The sequence below is a fragment of the Ambystoma mexicanum genome, chromosome 5p (genome assembly GCF_040938575.1).
Source record: "Ambystoma mexicanum isolate Mex_15411 chromosome 5p, UKY_AmexF1_1, whole genome shotgun sequence".
Taxonomy (NCBI): Eukaryota; Metazoa; Chordata; class Amphibia; order Caudata; family Ambystomatidae; genus Ambystoma; species Ambystoma mexicanum.
This window is the reverse complement of record NC_090930.1, coordinates 817,351,844-817,366,780: the sequence shown is the minus strand read 5'-3', so window position 1 is coordinate 817,366,780 and position 14,937 is coordinate 817,351,844. Positions and strand designations below refer to the sequence as shown.

The 14,937-nt window shown below is 39.6% G+C and overlaps 1 protein-coding gene across 1 annotated transcript in view; it reads left to right on the top strand.

Annotated features, from left to right (window-relative positions):
• NPSR1 (neuropeptide S receptor 1) overlaps positions 1–14,937 on the top strand; it is a 1,079,007-nt gene that overhangs the window by 993,552 nt on the left and 70,518 nt on the right. The gene's annotated exons all lie outside the window — the stretch shown is intronic.

Genomic DNA, 14,937 nt, shown 5'->3' with positions numbered 1-14,937 from the left:
ATCACTGATGACATCACATGTGAAATAAATTTTGATGAAAAGTCCCTACAAGGATTTATGTTTATATTGTTGGGAACAAGATGTCAGGGGTGATCGGGAGACCTATCATGAACTACTTAATCTATTAAAGAGTGTACTCGTCTAATATTGTATTGGATTGTTGTCGTTAATACAGAAACCTAATCATATATAAACATAGGCAATGACTGCAGCATGCACCATAAAAGTACACTTATTATAATCTTGTAATTTTGGATAGTACAATAATGAATGCTACCATATCAGTTGTGAGTAATGTTAAACATGTAATAACTAGCTAACAATTCCAGACATACAGCACTTGTGCTGGTACAAACAATACATATGAAGAACCACAATGCATACAAATCAGAGGCACATACAGGGAAACTAAAGTAAGGAAGAAAGAAACTGCATCATCAGAAAATGTTAATGACATTAAAGTTTATCTTCATGTATACAAATGAATTGTGTGTTTGAGGCCTGCTCATTTCCCCATGTATGTGCACCATAAGCTGAGACCAAACCCTAAGGAAAGTACTTAGAGAACATATGACAAGGTTAACATCTAGATATATAGCACCTTTTTCAATTTTATTATTCTGACTGCCAGTGAACAAAACCACCTGGCCTATATATGTCAATAAACAAAAACAAGTGGCCCAGATATGTGATGTCATCAATGACATTTGTGATGTCATCTTTGATGTCCTGGGTGTTAGTCTCAGCAGTGCACGGTGAGTTATGGCTGTTTAGCTTACCATAACTGGCAAATTTCTGGGGTTCTGGGATTTTACTTGAAACCATAACATCCCTTTAACAAAGTTTTTTTCTTTGAATTTCATAGGTTTTTATTAGTCCAACATAACCATAACGTCCCTTTACCAACATTTTTTTCAGTGAATTTGAAAGGTTTTTATTAGTTCAACTTAACCATAATGTCACTTTAAGAATGTTTTTTCATTGAATTTCATAGGTTTTTATTAGTGCAACTTAACCATAACGCCCCTTTAACAAAGTTTTTCAGTGAATTTCATGGGTTTTTACCAATGCATGCTATTTTCCTACAACTTACTAATATCATACTTACCGAATATAGCAATATTTGTGCCCCATTTACAAAGTGTCACCTTACAACTCTGCCAATTCACACCTTCTGGAATCATTTTTAACACTTCCATACACTTTTTGCAACTATTTCAACTACTTTTGCATCCGTAGACATCTACAAACATCTGACTTCATAGTGGACCTTCGGGACAGTGCCACATGACCATACGTTGATGAGCGGCATGATGACGTGTCCAGGAACCCATCCGCACTTCACAATAAGATCTCTGCTGGCGAATTTCTAGGGTTTTTTTTTTTTTTACTTGAAACCATAACAACCCTTTAACAACGTTTTTCATTGAATTGTATGGGTTTTTATTAATTGAACTTAACCATAACATCCCTTTAAGAACGTTTTTTCATTGAATTTCATAGGTTTTTATTAGTGCAACTTAACCATAATGCCCCTTTAACAAAGTTTTTTCAGTGAATTTCATGAGTTTTTACCAGTGCATGCTATTTTCCTACAATTTACTAATATCATACTTACCCAATATAGCAATATTTGTGTGCTATTTACAAAGTGTCACCTTAAAACTCTGCCAATTCCCACCTTCTGGTATCATTTTTAACAATTCTATACATGTTTTGCAACTAATTCAACTAGTTTTACATCCGTAGCCATCTACGAACATCTGACTTCATAGCGGACCTTCCAGACAGTGCCACATGACCATACGCTGGCGCGCGGCATGATGACGTGTCCAAAAACCCGTCCGCACTTCACGCTAAGATCACTGCTTCGTGGACAGTTCAGAACTGCATTTTCTACTAATCTAGGAACTTTCAACTTCAAAATTTCCCTTGCACAACTCCAACACCTATTCTTACTCATTAGCCATTAACAATCTAGTACACAGTACATACTTTTAGCAAAACTGCTATTTATCTTAAAATGGCATCAGCTAATGCCATCCCTCCGCCCCAAGAACCAGCACCACTGCTATAATCAAGGAGCATGAGAAACACTGCCCCCTACCTTAGAAATAACACATGCGAAACATTTTCCCTTCTCCACCTACCCCTCCATATTAGTGTTTGGTTCCTCTTCTCTCATTTCCCTCCCCACCTTTCGTTCTCAGATCTCCTGCCCAAAAAAATACATCCAAAAACAACAAAAGACATATTCCTTTATGGACCACTTTTCACAGTTAAAAAATAGAACTAAAAAAACATGTATAGACTCCATCTACTTTATATTTCCCAGTAATGTACATAGACTCAATAAGATTTTCCAACATTTGCATTTGCATTTTGTGTTCTGCTAATGGGAATATTGTGGCGTTCATCCTCTGTTCCAGAGACTGGAATGGTGGATACCAGCCCAGCAGCTCAAGTTATCAGCCCAAGCGAAGCAAGGGTGGATAACGAGGTCTCTGGACCATTATTCCCCCATTCCAGCCTCTGAAATGGGGGATGAAGGCCATTAGCACCCTAGGTTGCCAAAGAGGGAACCCAGGGTGCTAAAAAAGAGGATTTTTCTTCCTACACCGGGACGCCTACAGTGTCCCGGTGTAGGAAGGAAAATCCTTTTCCAAGATGGCCACCATGGAAAGGGAAGGCGAGAGTTCCATACAGGGCCACTCTTCGCTTTCCATGGCAGCCTGCAGAAGGCAAAAAGCGAACCCTATGACTATATTACCATGAGCACATTTGTATTCCCTTTCAGAACTATCCTAATTTCGAATAACTTTACCACAAAGCCAATCCCAGGTGGACATGGCCACTTTAATCCTATGTTATGTCCCTTGTGGTCATGGCCAGTAGCCAGATTGTCCGGATCATGCCTTATTCCATGACCCAGAGAATCTGGCAACTGCCCATGGCCACAGGCTACCCCTCAGTCACTAAAGGTATACCGCTGTTTTTTGTCGCTACATTATGACACTTGTCAAATAATAAAACACTGGCACATTTGAAAAACCATGCTTGTAGGTCCTTGACAATGCTGCTTACGCAAGTTTGCTGGAAATCCACCCATGTTTTATTTTTCGAAAGAGTCAAATGTATGCACATACAATCATCATATAACCTAACCCCCATTTGACAAAAAACATTCAGACTTTATGAAAACATCAATATCTATATCTATTATCATTTTTGCAAACCTTTGTGGAGATTTGTCTAATGGCACCAGATTTATAAGCCTTTACAATATTTTGGGACCCCCCTCTGATTTTGCTCCCTCTTGACGGAATCCCACCAAACTTTGCAAAAGCATGTATATCTTGATCAGTTTGCCAAATGAAGTTTAGATTTGTCAAATTGCACCTCATTTATAAGCCTTTACATTATTTTGGGCCCCTCCTCTAATTTTGCCCCCTCTTCAGAAAATCTCACCAAACTTTGGAAAAACATTCATATCTAAATGTATTATCAGTTTCCCAAATTAAGTGTAGATTTGTCAAATGGCACCTCATTTATAAGCCTTTACATTATTTTGGGACCCCCCCTCTTATTTTGCCCCCTCATGACAGAATCCCACCAAACTTTGCATACACACTCAGAATGAGCTCAGCAATATACATGCAGTTCCATTAAGTGGCGCCAAAGGTATAAGCCATCCAAGAACTACATTTCACCAACCCTGTAATGCTGAGGTGTCAGCAAAATTTTCAGGACTGTTCGCAAACTTTTGCGGCAAAAAACACCATTTTTTTTTGCTTCTTGCAGCCATATCCCGTCCCATCCTCATCACCCCTCGCCTCCCCAGAGATTATTTGATAAATTTGACAAGTGCAATGTTGTGTTTTTTAATATGTTTTTACCGCGATGTCCGCGGAAAAAGCGGCGAAGTCCGCGAATCCAAGATGGCGGGCGTTTCCAAAAATCTGACACACTTCACGCTCTTCACCATCCAATCAGCAAACACATTGCATGTCCGCGGACATGACGCAAACCGATTAACCAATCGGAGCGAATAGGGAAGTGTGTCTGCTGAGCGGACATAGATATTTATAATTTTTTGTGATCTACTTTTTGGTCATTTAAAAAAAAAATACTGGACGGATTTTCACCAAATTTTCAAAAGCATGCTTTCGGGACCAAGCCGCTGATACTGCTGCAAATTTGGTGAAAATCCCTCCAGTGGTTTGGGCTGTAGGCATGAGCAAAGTTTTTTCCCCATCCAGTCTATGGGAAAAAAAGACATTTTGGGAACCACCTATAACTTTGCCCCCCCTGTACCAAACCTCACCAAACCTTGCAAAAATAATCAGAGTGGGCGATATACCTGCAATGTTTGGTGTGGATTTGTCCAGGGGGAGTGAAGTTATAAGCCGCCTAAAAGTGCTCTTCCTATGGGATTAGCAACTTAACCTTAATTACACAGCCACTACCGTGGGTGTGTAATATATATATATATATATATATATATATATATATATATATATATATATATATATATATATATATATATATAGCTAGCTGGTGCTCAAGGGCTAGGTGGGCTAGCTTTGTTTCCCAAACATACTGAGGCAATACCTCCTCATGTCATACAGAGAAACAATACAACATGCCTGTGCACTTGAAGATGATGCTTGGTACTGAGTATTAATACGTAACGTGCATCACAAAATCTAAAAGAATGGGACTGTGCACAATCAAGGTGAAATAGAGAGGGAAGATTCACTCTCCAAAACGGGTTAAGATGCCACATGTTCCGCTCAATATGCAAGCTTCTTCAGGATTTATTCCTTTACAGTCTATGACTCGTTTGCAGGTATATCTTCAAACAGTGTGCCACATTAAGCCCCACCTCTGACAGTCATGTGATTGTGCCAGAGTAAAGTTGGCTACTAGTGCAGCCATCTTGAAGTGGACTATTTTCTCTATTGGGTATAGTTAATTTATCCCAATATTAAATTAGAGGTAACCCCAATACCACGGTTGTGTCTTGCCTCAATATTTTGTTTGGGCATTGTGTGGCAAACTGTTTGTACAATTTTTTGTTTTAATTAAGCAAACATGATGTGTAAGTGCACTGAAACTATACATGTTTGGCCGTGACTGCATGATCAAATATCAACTGCAGTCACGGTCAGTAGCTTATAGGGCAAGTAAATAATAAAATTTGTATTCATTTGACTATTGTTGTGTCCATTATTCGACACATCAACAACATAGATGAGAAGGCAATAATGTCCTTCCTCTATGTTGGTGCTACACAAAGAATATTCACTGAATGCAGTGATACATGGGTTTGTGAGTCATTCCATGCAGATGATGTAAAAGGTGTCTAACTGTGCCAGTGCAGCATGTTTGAGGCATAGATTGATACAATGTTAATTTGGTAATTCAGAAGATTGTGCTCGATCATCTAGATCCTAAAATGCAGCGCAATATTATGTACATTATTCACTCTTGCCTTAATGTGTGCAAGATTGCATGTGCAAAATGCATTGTCTATTAAATAAATATGTTTAAAGTGTGAGCATTTCGCTCTACATTTTCCTAATACATGGTCTGTATATGTGCAATAAGGCATGTGCAAATTAGCATTGGACAATGGAAGTACAAATTAGACTATTGAGCTATTGTCTCTAGACTATAAGTGCATGAGCAGTTCTTACAATATTTCTTGATGTTCAAGTATAAGCATATACCAACACACACCTGAAAGGTTCCCTACTGAATGTGGGGTCCCAGGTACACATGCCATTGATGTCCATGACCTCATTTTGGAATACCAAATAGACTTCCTAATAACGACCGAAACCTGGCTCCGCCCAGCCTCAGGTCCCTTATTATCTATAGCCTTCCCACCCAACTACACCATTCTTAGAACTGACCACCCAGATGTCCTGGGAGGAGGCGTAGCCATCATTGCCAACACTTCCTTACAGTTCAGAGCTTTTAAAACTGAGACAATAGAAGGATATGAGCTCCTAGCCCTTAAACTAACCACTGATCCTAAAACAACCATCAACTTCCTTATAGTTTATAGAGCACCAAGCTCTTCCAACCACCCAGACATAGATATCCCCATACTCGTAATCCCCATACTTAAACCCAAAACCAAATTCATATTATTAGGAGACATTCATTTGGGCTTTAATGATGAAGGAGATCATAAAGCCACAGATTTCCATAATGTACTACAAGAAATGCAATTCTCCCAAATTGTTAACGCACCAAACCATACAAAAGACAGAATCTTAGATTGGATCCTAATATTGAATACTAATGTATCCCTTAGAGACATCCTAGAAATATCCTGGACCGATCACCATCTAGTTCGCTTCAACATATCCACCACTAAAGCCCAAGAATGACCATCCCCTCCCCCCATTCCTATCTTGGTGAGAAAGTCACGTAAACTCACACCAGAAAACCTGTGCCCAGTTCTACACAAATTACTTAATGCACAGCCCATAACAAATACTACCCCTGACAGCATCTCGCTTCTTTACCACACTTGCTTGAAAACTGCTATCGATGACGTAGCTCTACGCAAATCTAAACTACCAAGAACTAAACACAGCAACTCCTGTTCAATGATGAACTCATGAACTTAGAAGAAAGAAAAGACCCTTAGAAGACTTATCTTGAAAAAAAACATCCAACGAGTCCAAAAAAGAGCTCCAGGCAATATCACAGAAATACAAACTCGCAGTGATCACCCACAAAGCCAGCTCCCTGAACGTACGTATTACCAATGCTGCTTCGAACAGTAAAGAATTGTTCTCTAATCTTAGAGAATTGGAAACACCCATTCGACCTCCAAGCCCAGCTTTCGTGAGTAAAGCATAGTGTACTACCATTCAGAATGCCCTAACCTCTAAAATCAACTCTCTCCAAGATAAAATCGTACTGAAAAAAAACTACTGGCACACACCATCGAAACCGCCAATATAGTCTTTACTGACAACTTAACACCATCATCTCAGTTCAATTTTACCTCAGTCACCCAAGCCCAAGTACTCAAGACTATCGCCTCCCTCAAACCATCTAATTGTAAACGAGATAGCTTTCCTGCAAAATTAGTAGAGTCCTGTGCCCCCACTCTAGCACCTATTATTAGCAACTTTATAAATGCTTCTTTCACCACCAACTCCATCCCCTCAAATATCAAAGAAGCCTGTGTCACTCCCCTACTCAAAACCCCACATTAGATCCCATTTTTCGTACCAACTACAGACGCATCACCACAGTCCCCTTCCTCCTCAAAATAATTGACAAAATTGCATAGAGCCAAGTCCAAACCTACCTAGAAAACAATCATCTGTTAGGCGACAGACAATCCGGCTTTCGTCCCAAACACAGCACAGAGACTGCACTACTTGACCTAAAAATTCAGATGACGCTATCAGAGACTCAGGAAACCTTTGCATCCTTCTACTACTAGATCTCTCCGCTGTGTTTGATCTAGTTGACCATGATAAATTATGCTAACACTATTAAAAAATGTACGCACATCCAGAGTAGCCATCGTTGAGGAGGCGGCTGATCCCATACCAGTACCCATGGGAGTACCTCAAGGATCATGCCTCTCCCCCACCCTTTACAATGTCTACACAAAACTTCTTTTTGCAGCTTTAGATGCCATGGGAGTAATAGATACTAACTTTGCGGATGATACTCAGATACTCATTCCTATCAATGGCAATCAAGAACAGGACTGCATACTTATAAAGAAAATCTATTCCCTCATCTAAAATTGGATGGCAACAAATAGCCTATGCATCATAGGTGAAAAAACTTAGATCCTCATAGTAGGTGCGCTTGTTCGTCTGAAAAGGTTATACCAAGACTACACCTCTATTGTTATAGATGGTACTCCAATAATTATTTCTAACCAAAACTCTAGCTGTATACTTAGGCTCCAATCTCACCATGAATAAACACATCAACTCACTCGCCGCATCCACCGCCTACACGGCTAAACTTATTGACCTTAATCGACAATTTCTTACTCCCCAGAACCGCATCACGCTAACAAGAGCCCTAATTATGTACAAGCTAGACTATTACAATATACGCCTTCTAGGCACCACCAAGAAAAACCTAGCTAAACTACAACTACTACAAAATAATGCTATAAGAGCAGCATTGGGCATAAAAAAAGATCACATATCACAAACCAGGAGGGAGGTACACTGGCTGCCCATACAAGCCAGAATACTACATAGAACTTCTCACCACCACACATAAATGCATCACTCAAAATGCCCCATCTATCTTAACCAATACCTCACTCGTAAAACTTCTACTACATCCCTCAGATCTAACGCTACCATGCACTTACTCATCCCCCGCTTCAAGAACACAAGAACAGGTATCTCCAGTTTCCCCGTAGCAGCTCGCAGAATCTGGAATGTACTTCCCCCTGCTTAAGTAACAAGCCTTCCAACACTCATTTAAATAAACTACTAAAACTTATGATGTAGCAAATAACTGCATGCTTACAATAGTGTCAACCTAGAATGAATGTTTGTAACTGTATTTTGTCTAAATGCATTTACCTGACTTTCTTTCCTTGCAACCAGAAAGCATTACTGTGATTCTTGTAACCTTGTAACCTATGCTGTGACACCTCAGGGTTTGGGCGTATAATCAAATGCAATAAATAAATAAATAAAACGATGTACTGAATAATGTCAGTCACATAACACCCTTTTCATCTATTGCTAAATATATAAAGTGCCTAGTGCTACATATAACTGCCTAAAACACAAACATCTCCTGTTGCCTCCAACTCTTGTCTTTTTTACAATTCATTTTAAAAATACATATATTTCAGAATCCACATTTAAGCTCTTGCTTTAAGAGTATTACATTGACATATTAACTTGGCCTCTAACTGTCCCAGGTTCAATTCTTTATTCCCTTTTCTTTCATACTCCGGGAACATGAGCCAATCCCAGAAAATTCCTATCCAATATCTCTGAGAACTCATATGAGTAATGCTGCTAGTGTATACATCTCCCCCTTGTCCATTCCCAGAGGCTACCTAAACAATTGGTCACCAGGTACTTTGCATTACCGGGGCTTATTTTGTACAGCTGTCAAAGAAAGACTAATTGGGAGGGTCCCGATTCAGGAAGAATCTCCACCTCACCCCAAAAATTGTCTTGCAGAATTCGGATTGTTATTATTTTGTGCTACAGCCCTAGGAAATACTGATCTAACAGCTGCATGTACATCAATCACACTCCAACTCTCTGGGACAAGAAGCAAGCTGGTTTTCAATACCCCTTATTTTAATGAGAATATTTCAGGCAATTAAATAGTGAGGCAGACGACTCCCCATTTATAAGAAGAGCGCAACTAACATACACATTGATTAATGCTTAGTACAAAACAACTGAATAGTCCTCTACAGTAGCCATCAGCATACCTGATTAGGCTATTTTAATCACTCATTCACACGATATTGAAGAGGAAGCTGTATGATTAGAACAAGTCTTCTTTAAACATATAAATACTCAAAACGTTTTTGACAAAAATTCTATTTTCAATATTTTGGTAGACTACCATTATCCTGAGCAGACACCCACCACTTATCAATAAGTGACCAGTGTTCAGAATACAACCTCTGTAATGTGCAATTTTCAAAATGTTATGGACAGTTCTGTCATTTAATTGCATGGATAAACAGCAATGATAGTTGTGAATTTCTATTCACTAACACAATGATGCATCTACTTGTGTTCTAAATGTGGGCTTATTATCTATATTTTAAGCAATAGTTTTCTCACAATCAACTGCTAATTAGATTTGGTGACCCAGAACTAACTTACTTTGAAGGCCTCACCATGAGTTGGGTGGTATCCCGGCAGTACATTCTACAGAATACCACCCAATGCAATTACCATTACCAACACTTGGTCCGGCAGTATTACCGCCAGATCACAAGTGGTGATAGAGGTGCAAGTCTCAATTTATTCAGTCCATTGGACTCATTGCTGCGGTAATTGCACTGAAAAAATGGGTGGAAAATTGGCAGATTTGCCTCCAGCTCAGAGCTGGAGGTGAATCCTCTGATCTTTCCACCCATCTCATGGTTGGGCGGTGCGGTAATGCTTTTACTGCCACATTTTTACTGCACCGCCCAACTTGTGATGAGGCTCGTGTTTTCAGTGACTCGGGCCTGAGTAACAATCCCCATGTCATTTGTGTCAGAAAAGGGAAGTTAACAGACTATGGCATTCAACAGGCCTCGGATCTTTAATTTCTAATTACAGTGTATGGGACTGTGGGCTCTTGGGGTATCAGTGAACATGTAGGAAAAGTACAATAAACAATGCTTGCACCAGTGCTTCAAATGTATATGAATTTACAATGGCACATACACCTTGTGTTATAGTCCACTTCACAGATATCTATATTTTATATAGAGTTCCCAAAAATACCCTTTTAAATGTAAGATTTAAATGGGATTTATTTCAATTCTATCAAAAATAAGTGTAATTCCTCAGACCAGCTAAACTCACCTTGTTTCTGTTTCCCTTAAATTGAAGCAGGCAGGCATAGACTACAAGCTGGCATCAGGTAATGATCTCCCTCTTCCAGCACCTGTCCCAGGATATGGTGCCCAGGTCCCTCTCAGTTTGGGCACACTGTACTGCTCATGGGTCCTTTTGCTTTCAGTCCCTATCAATAAGGCCTTAGATTAAATCCAATCTACTCTATTCCGCAGCAAAGCTCTATGCAATTAATCCAGTTGGCTCACAGTTTGCAGATGGTCCTCTTTTTATCCAAAGGGTTTGAGCTTAAATAGCCTACAAATCCCACCCTAAAAGGGCTTGGGCTCACATACAAAGCTATTGAAATGTCCTCCTTTTTGGTTATTAGCTTTCTTATTTGGGTAGGCTGTCAAGAACAATTCCCAAATCTGTGGTTGAATACAATTTCTCCATCATACCAAAACTCTTTTTCTCATGACATCATCCAGCCATCCAGCATTAAACTAGTATAAACAAATTGGGTTCTCTAGAAATGTGCATTGCCATTGCCTTAAAAGTCTACAAAATATCTATTCATATGTTTTTCAGTGTTGGTTACTAAATACAGTTCCTCTCCTGCGTTTAGCATTTTAGATGACAGGGTTATGGATTGTGATGATTTAATAACGTGAGATGAGGCCACATTTAAAGAAAATGTATTTAATTAAATCCGGCTACTCTGTCTGAGCAAGCTCATATCTTTTGTTTTCCTATGGAATTCTCTGAACTCAAGATGTAATAGGTTTTCATATGTCATGTTTTCAAATATTGTAAAATAGACTCACTTGGAATGGAATGCACTTTTTTCTATTGGAAACAATGAAACCAGTAGATTTTGACATTTTTATTTCCCCAGGTTTATGAAGCCTCATGCCAATAATTGCTGGACATTTCGTGAGGTTGTTTGAAGTTTCATCATCTCCTCCACTCTTTCAATCCATGGCCTTTGGTTTACCAATTCCCATTATATTTTGCAGGGACTTCCTAATAATGGGCTATACTGTCTCTGGCATGAAAACTAGCCCTGACCTTTTTAGGTCATTTTATAGGCTGGGCATTGTCTCTGAAAAGGCACTTAATAGATTATTAGACCTCTGTTGTCAGATGTAATAGGCAGTTTATTTCCAGCCTTGCAAACATCATTATGAAAATAGTATATGTAGCTATATTTCTTCCGATTTTGGTACATTAAACACCAGAGTTGATTCATATCCACTTAAGGGTGTGTTTCCTGAGGCTAAACAGTTCTTGTCCCTGCCAGGCACAATCCATTAAATCATTATTCTTTTAATCTACTGTTAAAGAGTAATATAAACATTATTTAGGTAAAACAACCCTGCTTCGATGTGCAATGTACAAGTTCAAACATAGGATACGTGTCACTTGGAGTGAGTAAATTCCACATTAACTGTAGCCATGCCGATTAAGTGTGCTTGTTTAATTCTGACATAACATGAATGTAGCCGATGTCTAATTTGTTTAATGGTGTCCCTTTTTTATTTAACTTGTAGATACGTCAGTTCCTATCACCATTTATGTGCATTTTGTACTGTAAATGTAACATACGGCAACCTTCTCACTAAGACCCTATTTTCATGCTTTGTCTGTCACACACAAACGAAATCCTGAGCATTTTTAACTAGCATTTTCTAAAAGGTTACATTTCAGATATTCAGAAAGCTTCTCTCTCCAATTGTCAAAGCAGCCTGCCCCTTTTTTTCTTCTGAATGTAGGCTGTATTAAAGTGCAACTTTTGTCGCAATAACCTATTAATATCCTGGCATGTGCCTAAACTGACTTGCTAAAAGCTAGTACATATAGTGGTATCTGTACCCTTGCAGGTATGTGATGGTATACAGTACTGCTAAGGATCCCAAAATAATGTTGGTCTTTATATTCGCAAAAATTGAACAAGAGGATGTGTCCCCTTTTTAACCACTCAACAATATTACAAGTTGTTTCACTTCCATGTCCCATAGTTAAATAATAAGAAAAAAAATGCTTATCTGCTTCTCTTCCCCACAGATCACACGCATTAATAGATACATGTGGATCATGGCATTCAGCATTCGAGAAACCCTCTAAAATAGGGGTTCCCTAGTCCTGAAGAAGGCGGTCAAGTCACCTTTGCCACTGAAACTGGTCGACTGCTTGTAAAGGGAGTAAAATGGATAATGTTTACCATAGGAAATATATGAACACTGGAGGGAATAGCAGACGAATCAACCACACCACTAGTCAGTTTTTGTTTCTAATGTACACCTGCGATTATTTTACATGGGTGAATGTGTTTTTAATGTGGTGCATAGGTGGTCAAGAGCAAACCTACATGGCATATCCAGGATACCCTTTTATATTACATGCATGGGTGCAAAGTTGTAACTATAGTGTTTGACCAGTTTCATATAGGGCAAGTCTCTTCTGCCATCCCTTTTCCTCGATAGGCGTCCCGCCAACCCACTGTAGGGATAAAGTGCTGTACTGAGGGACACCAAAGCTTTTCTCTCCGATGATGATAGTGATTTTATTAAGCACATGGTGGTATTTATGAAGGTTGCTTCTTTTTTGTGTTGATATGAATGCTTTGTTCTAAGAAAGGAACAGGGTATCCCAAAGGGGTTGTTTTCTGTATGTGTCTCAGCTGTGCGTTTCAATGGGGGAAACCTTTTACACAACAGTCACTAAAAGGGGCACTGAGCAGCTGAGGTTTTTTCTGAAGAAGACTGAGTTACTCTCCAGCATGTAATGCAGGTATGCAATCCACACTATGTAGCTGATTACATTGATTGGGCGCTACAAGGCAACTCATCACAGTCTCTGCTGGGTACACCTCATTGTCCTCACCATGATCCTCGGATGGCAACTCCAGAAATCAAGTGTTTTTTTTAAACTAATCAGATGGGAGAATTTATGACACCACCCTCCAACCCCCCATGGATTCCATGTAATAATGTGCCTGCAAAAATGTCGCCTGCCAAAAAAGTCACCAAAAAATGGCAGTTTTTTGCAGGGACATTATTACATTGAACATGCGTGGGACACCCCCACAGCCCCCACAATATTTTTTTTTTATCTCAAAGGGGGCGTGGGACACCCCCGCAACCCCTGCTCCCCTTGGCCCTATTTATATGGTCACCATACATAATGTTGCCACAGCGTTTCCCGGTGACATTATGTATGGTCACCATATGTATGGGGATACTATTACCTGATACCCCCCATCACAGCAGGGCTCCAGTGCAACAGTCAACTTCCCAGTCATCTTAAGCACTTTCTGTATCGTTTGTGGATTCAAATTCTGAAGAGCAGAGAAAGCTTTGGGACACTCAGTGTTCATGCATCTCTGGACTTCCACTGCAAGCCTCTTCCTTCAGATCCCACTTCTGCTCAGCACCTTCTCTTGAAGGGTATGCCCCTCTATGCACAGCTCTGCAGTACCATAAGACATTTTCACCAACCAGATAAGCACCAGGGGCTAACAGTCAAAGTGTGCAGGTTGCTAACATCTGCAGATAGGATCACCTCTGAAACAGTACAATGAAAAAAGGTTCAGAAGAAATATCTGTAAAGAAGCAGCTTTCCACTCGTTTCAGACTTTTTTGATGTATGCTCTTTACATTTCTTATAAGTACATGAACATAGCCGGCGTTTACCCTCGCATCAAACCTAACAGGAAGAGAGCATTGAAGACAGCAGCAGCTCATATCTTAATTTAGTTTCATTGATGGTGTTATCCTTAGTGCAAAAGCAATCATTCAATTATAAAAGCTTTGTAGTTGAGAATTGTGTTCTTTCTCACGTCACTTTTATTAGTAGTTGAGTTCTGCAGCAACTTGCCCTGCAAAGTATGGCCGCAGAAACATGATTCCCTGGCTGTGCATCTTTGTGCTTTGTAGGGGAGAGGGAGTGGACTGAAGGTAGGAACTAATGCTGTTGTGTCTAATGGTTATATCATGCTTGCATACATTACATGTACATACTATCCATACACTACTACACATAAGATCGTATATGTCCAATGGGCTCACTTTGTATAAGAAAACCAATGATACGGCAGGCATTTTATGGGATGTTTTAATTGTACACCTAATGTGAACACCTTTTAGTTGCATACACATGTACGCAAATGTAATCAGTCCCTTAGCTGTGTGAATCAGCCTCTATGTCTGTATACCTTAGTTTGTCAATTTGGTTTGCAAGTTGCGGCTCTACAGATGTTTTGGGCTAAGGCTCCCATGTTCCCTTACCATTTTCTAAGCGGGATATGGCTAATGTGAGTTGTAATGCAAAACACCGTAAGAGTCAAAGGTTGCAGATACCTGTAGAAATTCCAAGCAGCATGGCAACAGGCTATATGTAGACA